General features: G+C 47.8%; 1 protein-coding gene across 2 annotated transcripts in view; it reads left to right on the top strand.

The window, feature by feature from the left end:
- IQCK (IQ motif containing K) overlaps positions 1 to 20,034 on the top strand; it is a 127,181-nt gene that overhangs the window by 38,294 nt on the left and 68,853 nt on the right. The window lies entirely within an intron of this gene.

Genomic DNA, 20,034 nt, shown 5'->3' with positions numbered 1-20,034 from the left:
GGAGAGGCTGAGCCACTGGGCCCTATAGGACACCTAGCACAGAAAGCCACTCTATCAACACAGGGAAGCAGCCAAAATGCGGAGACAAAGAAACAAGTCACAAATGACAGAAATGGAGGAAAGCAAATGACTGGATATAGAGTTCAAAATCACACTTATAAGATTTTTCAAGAATTTTCTAAAAACCGCCAATAAATTTAGTGAGACCCTCCATAAATCTAGTGAGACCCTCGAGGATATGAAAAAGGACCAACTAGAAATTAAGCATACACTGACTGAAATAAAGAATAATATACAGAGATCCAACAGCAGACTTAGAGGATCCCAAGAATCAAGTCAAAGATTTGAAGTACAAAGAAGCAAAAAACACCCAGCTGGAAAAGCAAAAAGAAAAAATAATCCAAAAATATGAAGATAGTGTAAGAAGCCTCTGGGACAACTTCAAGCCCACCAACATCCAAATTATAGGGGTGCCAGAAGAAGAGGGAGAGCAAGATATTGAAAATCTATTTGAAGAAATAATGACAAAAAACTTCCCCTACCTGGTGAAAGAAATAGACTTACAAGTCCAGAAAATGCAGAGAGTCCCAAACAAGAGGAACCCAAAGAGGACCACACCAAGACACATCATAATTAAAATGCCAAGGGCAAAAGACAAAGAATCTTAAAAGAATCAAGAGAAAAACAGTTACCTACAGGGAGTACCCATATGATTGTCAGCTGATTTCACAACAGAAACTATGCAGGCCAGAAGGGAGTGGCAAGAAATATTCAAAGTGATGAATACCAAGAACCTACAACCAAGATTACTTTACCCAGCAAAGCTATCATTCAGAATTGAAGGTCAGATAAAGAGCTTCATAGATAAGAAAAAGCTAAAGGAGTTCATCACCACCAAAGCAGTATTATATGAAATGCTGAAAGGTATTCTTTTTTTTTTATTGCTTAAAGTATTACAAAGGGTATTACATATGTGTCCTTTTTTTGCCGCCCCCCCTCCCCCCGACAATCCCCTGGACTCCCCTACCCCCCAGTGTCTTATGTCCATTGGTTATGCTTATATGCATGCATACAAGTCCTTCAAGATCTCTAGCCCCCCTCTTTCCTGCCCCCCAACCTTACCCGGCCTTCCCGCTGCAGTTTGACAATCTGTTTGAGGCAGCTCTGCCTCTGTATCTATTATTGTTCAAAAGTTTATAATGGTCTCTGTTATCCATGAATGAGTGAGATCATGTGGTATTTTTCCTTCATTGACTGGCTTATTTCACTTAGCATAATGCTCTCCAGTTCCATCCATGATGTTGCAAATGGTAAGAATTCCTTCCTTTTTAGAGCAGCATAGTATTCCATCGTGTAGATGTACCACAGTTTTCTAATCCATGAATCTAGTGATGGGCACTTAGGCTGTTTCCAGATCTTAGCTATGGTGAATTGTGCTGCTATGAACATAGGGGTGCATATATCCTTTCTGATTGGCGTTTCTGTTTTCTTGGGATATATTCCTAGAAGTGGGATCACAGGGTCAAATGGGAGTTCCATTTTCAGTTTTTTGAGGAAACTCCATACTGTCGTCCATAGTGGCTGAACCAGTCTGCATTCCCACCAGCAGTGCACGAGTGTTCCTTTTTCTCCACATCCTCTCCAGCACTTGTCGTTTGTTGATTTGTTGATGATAGCCAGTCTGACAGGTGTGAGATGGTACCTCATTGTTGTTTTGATTTGCATCTCTCGGATGATTAGTGACTTTGAGCATGTTTTCATATGTCTCTTGGCTTTCTGAATGTCCTTTTTTGAAAGGTGTCTATTTAGGTCCTTTACCCATTTTTTGATTGGATTGTTTATCTTCCTTTTGTTAAGTTGTGTGAGTTCCCTATAAATTTTGGAGATTAGGCCCTTATCAGATATGACATTGGCAAATATGTTTTCCCATGCAGTGGGTTTTCTTGTTGTTTTGTTGATGGTTTCTTTTGCTGTGCAGAAGCTTTTTAATTTGATATAGTCCCATTTGTTCATTTTCTCTTTAGTTTCAAGTGCCCTAGGAGCTGTATCAGTGAAGAAATTGCTTCAGCATATGTCTGAGATTTTGTTGCCTTTGGATTCTTCCAGAATTTTTATGGTTTCCCGTCATACATTTAAGTCGTTTACCCATTTTGAGTTTATTTTTGTGTATGGTGAAAGTTGGTGGTCTAGTTTCATTTACTAGCATATATCTGTCCAATTTTCCCAACACCATTTATTGAAGAGACTATCTTGGCTCCATTGTATGTTCTTGCCTCCTTTGTCAAATATTAATTGAGCATATTGGTTCGGGTTGATTTCTGGGCTCTCTATTCTATATCCATTGATCTATATGACTGTTCTTGTGCCAGTACAGGCAGTTTTGAGAACAGTGGCTTTGTAATACAACTTGATATCTGGTATTGAGATCCCACCTACTTTGTTCTTTCTCAGGATTGCTGCAGCTAATTGGGGTCTTTTTTTATTCCAGATGAATTTTTGGAGAGTTCGTTCTAGATCTGTGAAGTATGCCGTTGGTATTTTAATGGGAAGTGCATTGAATTTATAGATTGCTTTGGGTAGTATGGACATTTTAATGATGTTGATTCTACCAATCCATGAACACGGTATGTTTTTCCATCTGTTTATGTCTTCCTCTATCTCTTTTTTCAACATCCTGTAGTTTTCTGAGTAGAAGTCTTTTACCTCTTTAGTTAAGTTTATTCCTAGGTAGCTTAATTTTTTTGGTGCAATGGTAAATGGGATTGTTTTTATAATCTCTCTTTCTGAAAGTTCAGTATTGGTGTATAGAAATGCCTCAAATTTCTTGGGGTTAATTTTGTATCCTGATTCATTGCCAAATTCATGTATTAAGTCTAGTAGTTTTTTGATGGAGTCTCTAGGGTTTTGTATGTATAATATCATGTCATGTCATCTGCAAATAAGGACAGTTTTACTTCTTCTTTTCCAATTTGGATGCCTTTTATTTCTTCTTCTTGTCTAATTGCAATGGCTAATACTTCCAGTACTATGTTGAACAGGAGTGGTGAGAGTGGGCATCCCTGTCTTGTTCCTGTTCTTAGGGGAAATGGTGTTAGTTTTTGTCCATTGAGTATGATGTTGGTTGTGGGCCTGTCATATATGGCTTTTATTATGTTGAGGTATGACCCTTCTACTCCCACCTTGCTGAGAGTTTTTATCAAAAATCGGTGTTGGATTTTGTCAAATGCTTTTTCTGCATCAATTGATATGACTGTGTGGTTTTTTTCTTTCAATTTGTTTATGTGATGTATCACGTATATTGATTTTCGGATATTGTTCTATCCTTGCATCCCTGGGATAAATCCTACTTGATCATGGTGTTGATCTTTCTGATGTACTGCTGGATCTGATTTGCTAGGATTTTGTTGAGGATTTTGGCATCTGTGTTCATGAGGGATATTGGCCTGTAATTCTCTATCATTTTGGTGTCTTTCCCTGGTTTTGGTATTAAGGGTGGTGCTGGCTTCATAGAACAAGCTTGGAAGTGTTCCTTCCTCTTGAATTTTTTTGTAGTAGTCTGAGGAGGATAGGTTTTAGTTCTTCCTTGAATGTTTGGTAAAACTCCTCTGTGAAGCCATCTGGTCTTGGGCTTTTGTTTGCTGGAAGCTTTTTGATGACTGCTTCAATTTCTTCCATAGTTATTGGCCTATTGCGATTTTAGATTCTTCCTGATTGAGTTTTGGAATGTTGTATTTTTCTAGGAATTTGTCCATTTCCTCCAGGTTGTGTAGTTTGTTGGAGTAGAGCTGTCCATAGTATTTTTTAACAATCATTTGTATTTCTGTGGGGTCTGTTGTTATTTCGCCTCTATCGTTTCTGATTTTGTTTATTTGGGTCCTCTGTCTTTGCTTCTTGGTGAGTCTGGCTAGAGGTTTGTCAATCTTGTTTATCCTTTTAAAGAACCAGCTCTTGGTTTCATTGATTTTCTGTATTGTTTTTTTTGGTCTCTATGTCATTTATTTCTGCTCTAATCTTTATTATCTCCTTCCTTCTGCTCACTCTGGGGTTTTCTTGTTGCTGTCTTTCTAATTCTTTGAGTTGTAGAGTTAGATGATTTACTACCATTTTTTCTTGTTTTTTGAGATAGGCTTGTAGAGCTATAAACTTCCCTCTCAGGACTGCTTTCATTGCGTCCCATAGGTTTTGGATTGTTGCGTTTTCATTGTCATTAGTTTCCAGGGTGTTTTTAATTTGTTCTTTGATCTCATTGGTAACCCAATCAATATTTTATAACATGCTGTTCCGTTTCCAAGTGTTTGAGTATTTTGGGCTGTTTTTATTGTAGTTTATTTAATATTATGCCATCGTGGTCTGAGAAGATGCTTGGTATGATTTCAATCTTCTTGAATTTGGGGAGACTTTGTTTGTGACCCAATATGTGGTCTATTTTTGAATCTGTCCCATGAGCCTTTGAGTAGAATGTAGATTCCGTGGCATTGGGGTGAAGTGTTCTGAAGATGTCAATTAAGTCCATATGATCTAGTGAGTCATTTAGGATTGCTGTTTCTTTGCTGATTGTTTGTCTAGAGGAGTTATCCAGTGATGTCAGTGGTGTATTAAAGTCCCCTACTATGATGGTATTGTTGTCGATCTCTCCTTTGATATCTTCCAGGAGTTTTTTTTATGTATTTGGGTGCTCCTCATTGGGTGCATATATGTTTATCAGGGTTATATCTTCTTGTTGTATAAATCCCTTTAGTATTATGAAGTGGCCTTCCTTATCTCTTGTTATGGCCTTCACTTTGAGGTCTATTTTGTCCGATATAAGTATTGCTACCCCAGCTTTCTTTTCCTTTCCGTTTGCCTGAAAGATATTTTTCCATCCCTTCACTTTCAGTCTGTGTGCGTCCCTTCTTCTGAGGTGGGTCTCTTGTAGACAGCAAATGTATGGGTCGTGTTTTTTTATCCATTCAGCCACTCTATGTCTTTTGGTTGGAGCATTTAGTCCATTCACGTTTAAAGTTATTATTGAAAGGTACTTGTTTGTAGCCATTTCTTTTTTTGTGTGGCTGTTTTCTTTCTGAGCTTTTTATTTCTTCTTTTTACACCAGTCCCTTTAGCATTTCTTGCATTGCTGGCTTGGTGGTGATAAACTCCCTTAGCCTTTTTTTGTCTGTGAAGCTTCTTATTTCCCCTTCAATTTTGAATGATAGCCTTGCTGGATAGAGTATTCTTGGATTCAGTCCTTTGTTTTGCATCACTTTGTAAATTTCCATCCATTCTTTTCTGGCCTGATGTGTTTCTGTTGAGAAATCATTTGATAATCTAATGGGAGTTCCCTTGTATGTAACTTTCTGTCTCTCTCTTGCAGCCTGTAAGATTCTCTCTTTGTCCTGAACATTTGCCATGATAATTATGATGTGTCTTGTGTGGGTCTTTTCGGGTTCACCTTGTTTGGGACTCTCCGGGCTTGTGTGATTTTTTACTTCCCCACCTCAGGGAAGTTTTCTGATATTATTTCTTCGAATAGGTTTTCTAATCCTTGTTCAGCTTTCTGTTGTTCTGGCACCCCTATTATTCATATGTCGTTTCATTTCATGCTGTCCCAAAGCTTCCTTAGGCTCTCCTCCTTTCTTTTAATTTTTTTCTCCAATTGCAGTACATTTTGGGTGTGTTTTGCTTCCTTGTCTTCTAATTCACTAATTCGGCCCTCCACTTCTCCTAGTCTACTGTTGATACTTTCAGTGGTGTTTTTTATTGCAGCTATATCGCTCTTCATTTCTTCTTGGTTCTTACATAATTTATTGATCTTTTCATCTGTTTCTTCTTGCTTCTTGAATAATTTATTGATTTTTTCATCTGTTTCTTCTTGCTTCTTGCAGAAGTTATTGATTTTTTCATCTGTTTCTTCTTGCTTCTTGCATAAGTTATTGATTTTTTCATCTGTTTCTTCTTGCTTCTTGCATAGGTAGTTGACTTTTTCATCTGTTTCTTCTTGCTTCTTGCAGAAGTTGTTGATTTTTTCCTTCATCCGATTTATGCACTCTAGGACCCTTATTCTGAATTCTTTTTCTGTCATGTTGCATGCCTCTGTATCACTTAGCTGCTTTTCTAGCGAGTCCTCCTTTTCTTTCCTTTGGGTGTTTCTTTGTCTACCCATGTTTGATCTCACTGACATATCTAGACGTTGAGTCGTTCAGTGGCTGTTCCCTGGGTGGCAGTGGCTCCTTGGGCTGTGGTTGCTCTTCGGGCGGTTGCGGTAGCAGCTGCTCCTCAGTTGGCAGCAGCTCCTCTGGTGGGTGCTGTTCACAGCTGTGGTGGCTCTTCTGGCTGGTGGGGGGAGGCTTCACGTACAGCTGCTGTTCCTCAAACAGAGGGTGTGGTGCTCAGGAGGCTGCTGTTGCTTGGATCTGCTTTCCAGGGGAGTTCTGCCCTTCCTGGCTGCAAACCGTCTCACCAGCTGAATAATTTCGCCAATTCGGGGTGGGTGTTATTAGTTTCAGCTGCTTACTCCATCTGCTCCGGGACACGACCTGGGACGCGTCTGCCTATATCGCTGCCATCTTGTCTTCTCGAAAGGTATTCCTTAAGAGAAGAAAAAGAAGAAAAAGGTAAAGATAAAAATTATGAACAACAAATACATATCTATCAACAAGTGAATCTAAAAATCAAGTGAATAAAAAATCTGATGAACAGAATAAACTGGCGAATATAATAGATCAGGAGCATAGAAAGGGTGTAGACTGACAATTCTCAGCGGGAAAGGGGTGTGGGGGGTGCGGGAAGAGACTGGACAAAAATCATACACCTATGGATGAGGACAGTGGGGGGCGGGTAAGGGCAGAGGTGGGGTGGGAACCCGGTGGAGGGGAGCTATTGGGGGAAAAAAGGAACATTTGTAATAATCTGAACAATAAAGATTTGATTTAAAAAAATACTTACTGAATACCTACCAGGTGTGCTGCACAGAGTGGGTACTGTCGGGATGCTGCCTTAGGGTGAGAGGCATGCTTACACTTAGGGTAGTCCTTAGGGTTCTGATTGAGATGGTGGCAAAGCACTGTGGGAGATGGGCTGTCCTGGGGGCCTGATGCCGGCCCAGGTGGGGCAGTGGCTAAGCTGGTTGGTGCCCGGTTTTGTTTTTGAGAGGCAAGACCTCAGGTATGGTCTCCTTCCTGAGTGTGCCCTGGCCAGAAAGAGTCCAAGGCAGGCAGGAGCCAAGGTTCTTAAGGGCATGAGGGCAGGAGCCATGAGCTCCCCTTAGAGATGGCTGGGGACAGACAGTGAGGAGGCACACCTTACTGTGGTCATGCCCAGAGCTCAGATGTCACGCAGGAAAACGACCTCTGGGTCATGGGGAGAGGGGCAGGTGTGGGCCCAAGTGAGATGCCTCCTGATGTTGGGGAGGCCTGGGGCACCTTACCAAGACCTGGCTCTGAATGTGCACAATCCACCAACCAGTTCCCTCCCATCATCTCGTTCTCCCTCCTCACGCTCCTTCATAAGCCAGTTCTCCAGCAGCAGTGGGAGGAGGGTTACTGTGGTGGAGCCTTGGGCTGGCCGTGAAACATGGCTCCAGTGATCTCAGGGGTCCTGGGGAAGGGAGATGGCTTTCTAGGTCAGGTCAGCCAGCTCTTTCTGTGGAAGATTGTAAATCTTTTAGGATTTGCAGGCCACTGTGGTCTCTGTCACAGCTGCTCAGCTTCACCATTGTAGCACGAAACCCACAGAGATAACATGGGGACAAATGGATCTGGCTTTGTTCCAATCCATCTTTATTCACAAAAGCAGATTTGGCCCATGGGCTGTAGTTTGGTGCTCCCTGCCCTGTGGGACACCAATAACCTTCCCAATCCATAGTCTCACGCAAGGGCAGGTGATATAAACAGAAGTGAGTAGGTGGGGAAGGTGGAAGGCTGGAGAAAGTTATGATCAGGTCAGGAACTTGGGAAGTCGAGATGTGATGGTCTTCATGACAACCCATTCTGAGCGGTAACTGTTCCATCGAGCGGCTGACATGAGGGAAGATGGGATGTGGAATGGCGTGGACTTGGAGCCATGGCGCTGGAGGTGTCCTCAGTGTGAATGTGAAGTGTTGGGGGGCTGGGGAGGGGGGTTGAAGAAGATGACTGCAAGTCAAATTCTGAAGCCGTCCAAGAGGTTGGAATGTCCCTGAAGTCCAAGGAGTGCGCATGGCCCCTTCTCCTGGCAGCAGGTGTTAGGGACAGTGGGTTGTCGTGTATGTGTACTTTATGCTAATTCCGGGCTGTGCTCTTGGAAGATAAAGAGAGAAGAATTTTGTAAAATGCAAGCAATTCTACTCTGGAGGTGAAGCATAAAATAGGACACAAGACTCAGATTTTTCCTTAGCTGTTCTCAGAGCAGCTCAGAAAGCAGCTACTGCCTCTGTCTGTCCCTAGTTACCTACCTAGTCACCTGCTAAGCACTGATATAATGTTTAGTCAAGTGCAATTCTGAACAATTTATAAATGTCACCTAATTCAACTTGTATTATAACCCAAGAAAGTAGGAAATATTACTATCCCCACTGTATTAGACTGGCCTAGGCTAGGTTGTAGTTATAACACTACCAAAATACCAGTGGCCTCACCCAGTAACAGCTTATGTGTTGCTCCTACAATGACTGGTCCAGGTTTATAAATTATAATATTTGCAATATGGGATCTGTGAGGTCACTGAAGCAAAGGAAGAAAAGGATGGAGGAAATGCCCAGTTCTTAACTTTCTCACCTCTCCTTACTTTCCCTCCTCCCATGGCCCCAAACCAACTGCAAGGGAAGCTGGGGTATGTAAGGGAGGCCCTGGGATTCTCTGTGTGCTGGTTGATAGGGTGACAGCCACACTTCAGGGAAAGAGCTGAGGCCCAAGGCCATACTGAGGAACGAGCGGAGGAGGGATTGGAGGAAGCCTGGTTTCAGACCGTGCTCTTACAAACATGGCCGATTCCGGCTCTCACGTCACTCGGTCCTTAGGCTGATTTGTTCCAAAACGGGGAGAAAACTGCCCTGTGAGGCCGACCAGCAGATGCTGTGTCTTATGGGTAATTTAAGGATGATGAGGGTAAACTCTGAGTGACGTGATTTTTATCGTGCATCCTTATTTTAGAGTAACTCTGAGTAAGTGCAAATCCCCTTTAGATAAGGTGTGTGCGGGCACCTAGCGCCTCAGACATTCCTGCCTACCTGTCAGGGAGCCATGGAAATTGTGAGTGTGGTCCAGCTGAATGTTCTAGGTCAGACAAACTACGCAGCTGCCTTCAGAGCTCAGGGTCATGTAGCGTCGGGTCATGGAGCGTCATATCACAGCTGGGGGCTGCGATTACTTGTCAGGGGGTGGCTGCCGATTGCTTGTCACAGAAATGATGGGCCCTTCTCACTAAGTTTCCCCATAATTTAACATCTCTCCACTCTACCCATCCCTTCTCACTTACCTATTTATTTTCCATGACCTAAAAAAAAACAACTGCATTTTTATGTACCCAAGGATATTGACAACCCTTTAAGAAGTCTCTTAGGTTTATAAAAATAACTTAAGATTTATCATATATAAAATACATGTATTTGTTAAATAAACTGCAGTGAAAAGGAAATGTTTAAAATCAAGGCTAATCATAAAATTAAGTCTAGTCCTCCCAAAGAATGGGTGACTCCAAACAGCAGGAACGTTTACTTCCCCCGCTATATGGTTTTTAGGTTTCCTATTGTTCACAGACTGACTTTAAGAATCAAAAACAATTACAAGCCCGGCCAGTGTTGCTCAGTGGTTAAGCAACCTATGAACCAGGAGGTCACGGTTCAATTCCCAGGCAGGGCACATGCCTGGGTTGTGGGCCCGATCCCCAGTAGGGGGAGCACAGGAGGCAGCTGACCCATGATTCTCTCATCATTGATGTTTCTCTCTCTTCCTCTCTCTGAAATCAATAAAAATATATTTTAAAAAATAATAATCACAAAACTAAAGGGTATTTATCCCATTTCTTTTCATTGCATTTTCTTGCTGTCTGTGGTAGGCATTTATGTTTTCTCTAGCCCTGCATTGATTTCCCCCTCTGTTGACTGCAACGCTTCTTGTGTTCCTGGGGGTCACCCTTCCCCATTCTCCGCTCCTAGACAGTGGGCCAGCTGATCCCTCCTGGGCTCTGCGCTGGGCATCCACCCCAGCAGTGACTCCACCACCACCAGGGTTATTCCACGCTGGCTCCATCAGAGCTGGTCTAGAGATTTTTCAAGAAGCAACCAGGAAAGATTTTCTCTCTTTTCCTCTGGACTTGGAGCTTTGAGGTGACAAGCCTTGAGCTGCTCAGGGCAACCACCTAAAGGGATTATGCTCGACATCCAGCAGTGCTGAGAGGTGGCCAGGGCCTGAGTCCTGCAGGAGTGGGGGACCTTGTCTCTGCCAAGGCCATTTGGATATTCATAACATCATTTGCAGGCCATGCAAAAGTATCAACTTAAAATTAGCCTGCTGTATTAGTCAAACATGTAATTACTCACCCCTAACGCCTTGGCAGGGCCAGACCAAATGACTTTGAGGGCCTTCTATGGCCCGCGGGCCAGATGTTGTTTTGAGCCTCTGTACAGGGCCATGCCTAATGCCAGCCCTACCCCTATTAGTTAAGTGAACCAATAAATCCTTTTTTTTTTTCTGTTTGTTTAGTTCAGTTTGAGTTAGATTTCTAATACTTGAAAACAAAAGAGTCCTGACTGATATGTGTTCCTACATGGTATTTACCCAACTACCCTCCAATAATCCACATTAGTCAGCTTTCGCTAGGTTCTGTTGCAGTAACAAACACCCCTCAAATCTCAAATGCCTTGTAACAACAAAGGTTTTCTTCATACTGTTACCGGGGGCTGCATGTCACCTTGGGCTTTGCTCCAAGTCTCTTCAGCTGGGACCCAGGACCAAGGAGCAGCCCTCCCTCAGCCTTTAGCAGAGGGAGAAGGGCCATGGCAGTCCACGAATGGCAAGCACCACATCTGCTCACACTTCATTGGCCAGCACAAGGCCTCAGCCAAGCTCCACAGGGAAGCAGTGCTATAGGGATGTTGACTCCACCAAAGGGAGACATTCAAAAGTGTGTGACAAAGATGGAGGGCTCTTCCAGGAAAGGAGGGATGCTGGGGACAGTAACAGTGTGCTGCCCACTCTCCCTGGGGCTTGGCCAGGCTGTTGTCTCCCCATCTCAGCATCACTTCTCCTGTTGGCTTCCTTCCTATTTATGAACCTAGCACCCCTAATCTGTGGTATACAGTCCTGATTCAACCCTCCAGTCAGAAGCAATGAAATTATTTGCTATCATATTAAGAGTAGAAAGAGTTTCACTTGTTATTTTAACTGAAAAGAATTGGTCAGATTCATTTGCAAGAAAACATCACTAACTAAGCCCCAGGAACAAAGATGGCCTGTGTCCCGGGAGAAGGTGGGGAAGGATCTCTAAGCTGAGGCCTCCGTGAAACAGAGTGTGTTTCAGAAGAGAAAAGAAAAGGTTGTTTTGGGTAAAGTGTCTTTTCAGCTAAGTTCTACCCTTAGATAAGAGAAGGGGGAAAGCCCACAATACTCCCATGGCACCGAAAGGTGTCTCATTACTAAACCCTGAGGGAAAACAATATGTCACTGTGTCGTTTCAGGACAGCCCAGCCCTGCGGCACGGAGCTTGGTGGTAGGATGGGAGTGCTCTGGCCTTAGCCCAGCCCAGCAGACAGCGTGCTCCTCACAGGCCTGGGGAAGGGGCGGCCAGCCGGGGACGAGCTGGTGCTGCCGTTCCTGTAGAGAGCTCTGTGGTGGGTGGTGTGGGGGGGCGGGGGCGGGAGGTAGACTTCCGTCTCAGGCATCGTAGGGAGGAGGGGCTCCTGGGGACCATGCGCTGTTTGCTCTCCATGTCAGCCTCCATGTCAGGCGGGAAGGAGGAGAGCTGCTTCCTGCCCTGGTGACCAGCAGGCGCAGCCGTCTCCTAGGAGCTGTCCTCGCTGCAGGTGTGGGTGGGTGGCCCCTCTCTGAGGCGGGGGGGCTGCTTCCTGTCCTCCTCCCGTGTTCCTAGGAAGATGCTTGGGGACCGTGGGAGGCAGTGTGGCAGACACAGGTCTCCATCTCAGCCCTGCCATGTATTAGTTGGCATGTTCGTTTTTTAAGAAATCATCTCAAAATCGGCGGCTTAAAACAACACACTTTCTCTCTCATTGACTTCTGGAAGCCAGAAGTCCAAAAGTCAGTTCCTTAGGAGGCTCTGGGGAACTGGTTTCCTTGCTCCTGGTTTTGGGGGTGGCCTGCGTTCCAGAGGCCGGACCCCTCCTGGCATCACTCTGCCCTCTGGTTCTGCTGTCACCACGCCTACTTCTGCGCTAGCGTCTCCCTTGGCCCCTCTCATAGGGCCTGTGACTGTATTACTAGGCTTGTCTGGAGACCCGCCAGGTCCATCACATGTGCAAGCCCGTTTCGCTGTGTGAGGGGGCATGTCGTGTGCACAGGGTGTGGAGGTGGGCGTGGGAATCTGGGGAGGCTGTGGGCAGCCTGCACAGCCTGGTCCCTGGCGCTCACCCGGTGCCTCTGAGAGGGCCCTTCTCCTCTCACCCTGGGCGAGAGATAACCGTACAGGGAAGGTGCTCTGAGCAGTAAAGATGGGTCAGGATCCTGTGTTGTCAGCCACAGAAATGTAAGGCTGCTGGAGGAAAAGGGTACGCACTGGCCCTAAAAAGTAACTCTCAGCGTGGAGAAGACGGGACCTGGCCTTAGAGAGCAGGGCTAGGGCTCCAAGGGTTAGGCCAATGGCCCTTCTCCAGAACATGCTGCTGGGGAGATCTCTGGTCTCTGACATGGCCCATGAGGCAGGAGGGGCTGGGAGGCTGAGAGAGGGGGGAGGGGATGGGAGGCTGAGAGGGGAGGGGCTGGGAGGCTGAGAGAGGGGGGAGGGGATGGGAGGCTGAGAGAGGGGGGAGGGGATGGGAGGCTGAGAGGGGAGGGGATGGGAGGCTGAGAGGAGGGAGGGGATGGGAGGCTGAGAGGGGGGGGGATGAGAGGCTGAGAGAGTGGGGAGGGGATGGGAGGCTGAGAGGGGGGAGGGGATGGGAGGCTGAGAGAGGGGGGGAGGGGATGGGAGGCTGAAAGGTGGGAACTGGGCTGAGAGGCCAGCTGGGGTGAGGCCTTCGACATTATGGCAAAGAGTTTGAATTTTTCTTCTTTCTTTTGAGTGTGATAGGAAACTATTGTGGGGTTTTGAGCAGAAGAGTGAAATGATCAGTTTATCTTTTTAAAAGATGACTGTGGTGCTGGATGGGGAGTAGACTGAAGTCCCTCTCGATGGTGCAAGTCGGGCGGTCAGTGTGGAGGTGGCGGCCCTTGGCGTCGAGGAGGTTGGAAGAGGTTGGATGGGGATAGGGCTGAGACTTACTGCTGGGTGGGATGTGGGAGAGAAGCCCAGCATTCCTTGGAGGCTTCGGCCTGAGCCGCTGTGTGGGAGCCGTTTACTGCAATGACGAGGGGAAGACAAGCTCCGTTTGGAAACGTAATGGGTTTAGTGAAGGAGCACAACTTACTGGGGATAAAATATGAACCTTTATTTGTTTTTGTCCCCAGTACCTGCCCCACTATAGAGCACGGAATCTCTCTTCCGTTTGGGAAGCTGCCCTTTAATGACTTTGGGGCCCAAATTCCATAACTTCCATTGATTTTTAGAGAGAGTGGGAGGGTGGGTGAGAGACACAGAGAGAAACACCAATGTGAGCGAGACACCTCAATGGATTGCCTTCCTCACACACCCAGTCCAGGGATGAAGCCTGCAACCGAGGCACGGGTCCTTGACCGGAATCGAACCTGGGACCCTTCAGTCCGTGGGCCAACGCTGTCCACTGACCCACAACAGTCAGGGCGGGTCACTCTGTTAGATAGTCTCATTCACTATTTGGATTCCTCTTGCTTATTTTTAAAGCCTTAATCATCAGGGCCATCCTGGGAGTAAGACTCATCGTTCCCCCTTGCCCCGCCCCCGCCACAGCCTCCTGATTCAGGGATCCCTGAAGAAGGGGTGCCCTCTGCTCCCACTCGCCTCTGTCTGCACGCAGCACCTGTGCCATGTCACTAACAGCCGTCAGGGATGCTCACTCACAGGCCAGAGGTGCAGTGATCACAGGGTGCCATTCATACTCGCTGCTCCTTTCAAATCGCACGGCTCACGGAGCCGCACTGCTCTCCTTACTTCCTGCGTAATTCAGAAGCACATGTGTTGCTATGTCACTAACCTTTAACACATTTTGATAATTGTATTTCAATATAATTGGTTTGCTTTTTTTAAAAAACATTTTTATTGATTTCAAAGAGGAAGGGAGAGGAAGAGAGAGAGACATCAATGATGAAAGGGAACCACCAATCGGCTGCCTCCCGCACGCCCCCCACTGGGAATGGAGCCACAACCCGGGCCTGTGCCCTTGACCGGAATCGAACCCAGGACCCTTGAGTCCGCAGGCCTACACTCTATACACTGAGCCAAACCGGCCAGGGCCTGGTTTGCTTTTTAATCTTATTTACCTTCATGTTTTTCAAACACTATTTCGAGAAGGACTCCCAGTTGCCATGGTGGAAAGGCATCCATGGCAGAAAACAAGTTTGGGTCCCTCAAAGGGGTTGGAGTGGGTGGGAAGGTCCTCTCTTGCCGGTGCAAGGAAGGCAGTCTGCCCCTCCCTTTACCCTCCCTGCCAACCCTGCCTGGGCTCTCCATCGCAGTCTGGGCAGATTTACCAAAGAGCTTGTCTGCCCACCCGAGTTCTACATGGTGACACCTGCAGGGTGAGCCTGAGGCCGGCAGCAGGTGGGCAGTGAGGGCTGGCCCCTGGCCCAGGGCAGCTTCCAGGGAAGGGAAATGGCACTTGACTCTGGGTTTGCCTCGCCGAGCGATTCAGCCGGGTGCAGGGTAATGACTGCTTGTCGGTCTTCAGGGGCAGTGACTGAGCGGGGAAGCAAGATCACACCCTAGTGCAGGGGTCCTCAAACTACGGCCCGCGGGCCACATGCGAAAACATTTATCCGGCCTGCCGGGTGTTTTTGCTGCCACTGCCTGTTGCTTAGCAGCCGACTAGTTTTTTTTTTAAACTATAGTCCGGCCCTCCAACGGTCTGAGGGACAGTGAACTGGCCCCTGTTTAAAAAGTCTGAGGACCCCTGCCCTAGTGACTGTGACTTCTCAAGTGCTTAATCCTCCAGAGCCAGGCATCTGGGCTGGCATTGTCCCACCGTCGTGGAGCTGGGCTTGAGCTAACCCACCCTGGTGGCTGGTCTCTCCATCCGGATGGGCACACCATCCCAGTGAGTCTGGCGGACTTCTTCCAGACATTGCTGGTTCACTATTCAAGACTGATGTCTTCAGCAAGACTGTTTGGGAACCAGTGAAGGCTGACGGCAGGGTGGGCCACCTCATGCACTGAACACGGGGTAGACGGTATGAAATCGGGGCCGCGAAAGGCTCTCTGAACGTGGTTGAGTCAGGCGCTGTGTCCTGTGGTCAACGGCTTTGCACCGGTTGTGCTCTCGTTTCCGTTTCCGAATGCACTGTGGGCGGAGTCTGGGTCCTGAGATTTAATTTTCAGAATAAAGCAAGCCTTTTTCCTTCCTGCTTTGTACTTAAATGCCATTTGGATGGTACATCTGGCCTTAGAACTGGTGGAGAAATAAATAAAAACCAAATTCTCAGGTTCCCATGCGTGTTTTGTAAGCATGCTATGTCTTCCTTGGTCCTGCAGGTCTTTTGCACAGCTTCCCCAAGGTGGGAAGGGTTTATTCACACACACTCAGAAAAATTAATTCTTGTTCCTTCTCAGAATTCAAGCACTGATTCTTGAGACTCAGACATATTTAATTCACATGAATTAATTGGGAAAAAAGAACCTGACGAATGAGCATTTCCAGTAAAATTCTTCTTGGAAGAGTCCTCGGCAGCACCGCTGTACCCTGGGGCTGTGCAAGGCTCTGTGCTCGGGGACGTCGGACTCAGACGAGCTGGGGTGCTCAGGGTGGGCTGGCGGCAGACGGGACAGCTGACTGCCCCGGGAGCCGCCGCTCCCGCCCCTGTGGCCGGCCGGCTCCTCTGCCCTCCCTTGTCCCTGGTGAGTGGTTGCCTCCACTCAGTCTATTTTCATTGGAGCTGAAGCTGGGTGCACTGATTCCTTCTTTGATTGCAGGCGGCCGCCTGAGGTGCTGGGTGGTTCCCAGTCTCCTCTCTGACGGTGACGCCCTGGCCTTTGGCCTGACTGACATGGGCTTTCTCGTACTCAGTCTGGATTTGAGAACTAGTCCGCGCCCCTTATTTAGCCATGACAGCGGGGATGTCACTAAAGGCGGCCTCGTGTGACTGCTTAAAGGCCCTTAGACCCTCATGCCGCCTGTGGAAGCATCCCTGTGGTGTGGAGCGGGAGCGTCCCTTCTTGGTGAGAGCCCTTTGTCTGCCCTCTGTTGCTGGCCCACCTGCTGGCCCAGACTGCAGCTTCCTTTCTCCTGCTGCTCCAGGACAGAAGGACTAGTCCCTTGAGGGTTTCATGGCACCAGTGGTGAAAATATTATACGAAAATCACAGCTGTGAGTGGAGAGGCGCCGTCATGTCCCAGGTACAGGTGGCAGCTGCACGTGCCCTGCTGGCACCGGCCATTGTCTGCGATGCGGCTTTCCCCCCATTGTCATCTAGGCAGGTGGCAGGGTTTCCTCTGTTTGACCTGCAGCTGGGGAACCTCTCCTCCCTGGTGACCTGGGAGCTGCCTGCTCCTCTCCTCGGGCTGTTCTTTGGGTTCCCGGGCCAGTTTGCATTCTCGGCAGAAAGCGGTTAGTAACCTTGAACGAGTCCCTTCGCTCCTCTGAGCCTCAGCTTCTTCACGTAGAGGAGGAAGCACAGAGCTCATTGTTAATGTGAAGGTTGGGGAATGGTGGGTGGGAAATGGGTGGCCCCCTCTGCCGGGCACTGAGGCTTATTCCACAGCATCATTGCGTGTCTCCTCAGCCAGCGGGTCCCAAGTGCCGAATGGCCTGGAGGAGCGAACAGGCCATGTCTGTCCTGGTGAGGCTTTTGGTTCAGCTGGCGTTTGGGTCTTAATTAGATATTCAAAGCTCTCTCTCCAAAGTGGCCAAGGACTAGAAAGGACGATGCACAGACCTCCTGGGCCCTGATGTAAGCAGAGGACATCTCTCACTAGCAGTGGCAGAGAGACAGGAAGAAAGAACAAGGGAGTTAGGAAAAGAGGTGTCAGGCCCCCAGTCCTAAGGTGCCTTTGAGCAAATTAGGAAAAGACACTCCCAGCCCAGGGCAGGTCAGCTCTCACCCTTGACATCAGGCTCAGAGTTGGGCTCTCCGCCCATTGGGGTGCCCTTGAGCAGAGAGCCACCTGGCTGGTGCAGGAGGACCCGAGGGGGAGGGCACGTGAGGAGGGGAAGGGCCGCATGGCTGAGCACAGGAGCGGGTTCTGAGGGATGGCCCAGAGGCCCCAGTGGACGCCAGCAGGTGCTAACCCACGGTATGGTGGCATCATTCTCCCAGGTCCCTGCTGACACCCCAGGCCTGGGAAACAGATCTTCCTAGAAGCCACTGCCTTTTAACTGGTGAAGGAGAATTACTTACGGGGTGGGATTTGTTGGTGTCACAGAATAAGGACAGTGGGTGAAGAGAGGCATTAAGTGGAAAGCCGGGAGCTGACACATCTCCAGGGCCGGCCCCCAGCAAAATACAGATGCCCCCTCGCAGCCCAAAGAACGCCTGCCTGAGAGGGAGAAATGGGAACAAGCAGGCCCTGAAGGAGAAAGCCCCACATCCTTCCCATCAGCAGGGACAGAGCGGCAGGGAGAGGCCCCACCTCACCGCATGCAGAAGTAGAAGAGGCTCCAGGAGGAAAGGCTGCGGCACTGCCCACTCCAAGTGTCCTCAAGGCCAGCACGACACGCCTGGCTGGGATTTCTTTGATTCTGTAATAATTCTAGACAGCATTCCTGCCCTCACACAGACACGTGCTCAGGGCGAGGTTTTTGTGGAGGTGGTGGGGGTGGTGATTTTTAAGTCGGATCCTGCATTGTTGCCAGTCAACTTGGCTGTCTGTGCCAGAGTGGCTGCTGCCAGGGTCTGCCCAGCTGAGGTCTGGTGTGAGCATGGCATTGGGAGGGAGCCTGGGCCCTGACTAGGCCACTAGAAGCTGTGTGATTGTGGACAGGTTACTCAACCTCTCTGTGCATGGGCTTACAGTAAAGTCACGTGATGGCATCCTAGGGAGAGTCAAGGCCAGGGCATTGGGAGTCCCTGGCGTCCAAAGTCAGGTCTGGGGTTCCTGCCCTGGCGCAGCCTCTGTGTGGCCATGGACTCGCAGAAACTGTGTGTTTGAACTGCATCTGAAATGCTTTGCCTTCTGCTCTTCAGAGGTTGCTGTGTTTTGGGGAAACATAAGGAACCAATAGTAATTCAGACTTGTAAGTTCTTATCAGCAGTTAGGATCTCTATAAAGCTTTAGGAGAAAATAAAAAGAGAATTTAGCCATGTTTTTTTTGTTTGTTTTAAATATATTTTTATTGCTTTCAGAGAGGAAGGGAGAGGGAGAGATAGAAACATCAATGATGAGAGAGAATCATTGATCGACTGCTTCCTGCACACCCCCGACCAGCTGCGCTTGTTCTACTATCTATCTATAATAGATAGTATGGGTAATATGCTAATAAAAGGGTAATATGCTAATTAGACCAGATAGATTAGACGTCTTCTGGACATCATTCCAGACGTCCTTCCTGACAAAGCCAGGGCCCGGATGAAGCCGCCCGGGGTCCCGGGTGCCTGCAGCTGGCCAGAGGGAGGGAAGCCTGGGTCCTGAGTGCCTGCGGCCAGGTAGAGCAGGGCCAAGGCAGAGGTGGTTAGGGGTGATGAGGCAGGCAGGCGAGCAGTTAGGGGCGATCAGGCAGCCAGGCAGAGTGGTTAGGGGTGATCAGGCAGGCAGGCAGGCAAGCAGTTAGGAACCAGTGGTCCTGGATTGCGAGAGGGTGCAGGCCTGGCTGAGGGACCTCCCCCATTGCACGAATTTCATGCACCAGGCCTCTAGTCCTCCTATATAATAAAGAGGTAATATGCAAATTAACCCTCACACAGAAAAGCCTAAGAGACCATTACGAACTAATGACTGGTCGATCAATTGCTATGATGTGCACTGACCACCAGGGGGCAGACGCTCAATGCAGGAGCTGTCCCCTAGTGGTCAGTGCGCTCCCACAGCCAACCTCCCACAGCCAGCCAACTTCCCCTGGTCCCTCCCCAAATCCAGCAGGCCCCAGCTGGACCGGCCCCAATCAGGACTGGGCAAGATGGCCCCGATAGGCCCTGATTGCTGGCCAGGCCTAGGGACCCCACCCATGCATGAATTTCATGCACTAAGCCTCTAGTACAGTGATGGCAAACCTTTTGAACTCGGCGTGTCAGCATTTTGAAAGACCCTAACTTAACTCTGGCGCCATGTCACATATAGAAATTTTTTGATATTTGCAACCATAGTAAAACAAAGATTTATATTTTTGATATTTATTTTATATATTTACATGCCATTTAACAAAGAAAAATCAACCAAAAAAATGAGTTCGCGTGTCACCTCTGACACGCGTGTCATAGGTTCGCCATCACTGCTCTAGTATCTTTTTTAAAAAAAATATTTTATTGAATTTTTTACAGAGAGGAAGGGAGAGGGATAGAGAGTTAGAAACATCGATGAGAGAGAAACATCGATCAGCTGCCTCCTGCGCACCCCCCACGGGGGATGTGCCCGCAACCAAGGTACATGCCCTTGACCGGAATCGAATCTGGGACCCTTCAGTCTGCAGGCTGATGCTCTATCCACTGAGCCAAACCAGTTAGGGCTCTAGTATCTTAATAAGCAATGAAAAGTCTCAAGTGTTGGGTCAGTTGACAGTATCTGCTATTGGATTTTTCAGATTGGGGTGTGATTCTTGATCATAAGTCCCATATTTAAAAACCATGGCTGCCCAGGTGGCATGGTTCAGTGGTTGAGTGTTGACCTATGAATGAGGAGGTCATGGCTCAG

This window comes from Myotis myotis, unplaced genomic scaffold (assembly GCF_014108235.1).
Source record: "Myotis myotis isolate mMyoMyo1 unplaced genomic scaffold, mMyoMyo1.p scaffold_m19_p_5, whole genome shotgun sequence".
In the NCBI taxonomy this organism is placed as follows: domain Eukaryota; kingdom Metazoa; phylum Chordata; class Mammalia; order Chiroptera; family Vespertilionidae; genus Myotis; species Myotis myotis.
This window is presented reverse-complemented; position numbering and strand designations above follow the sequence as displayed.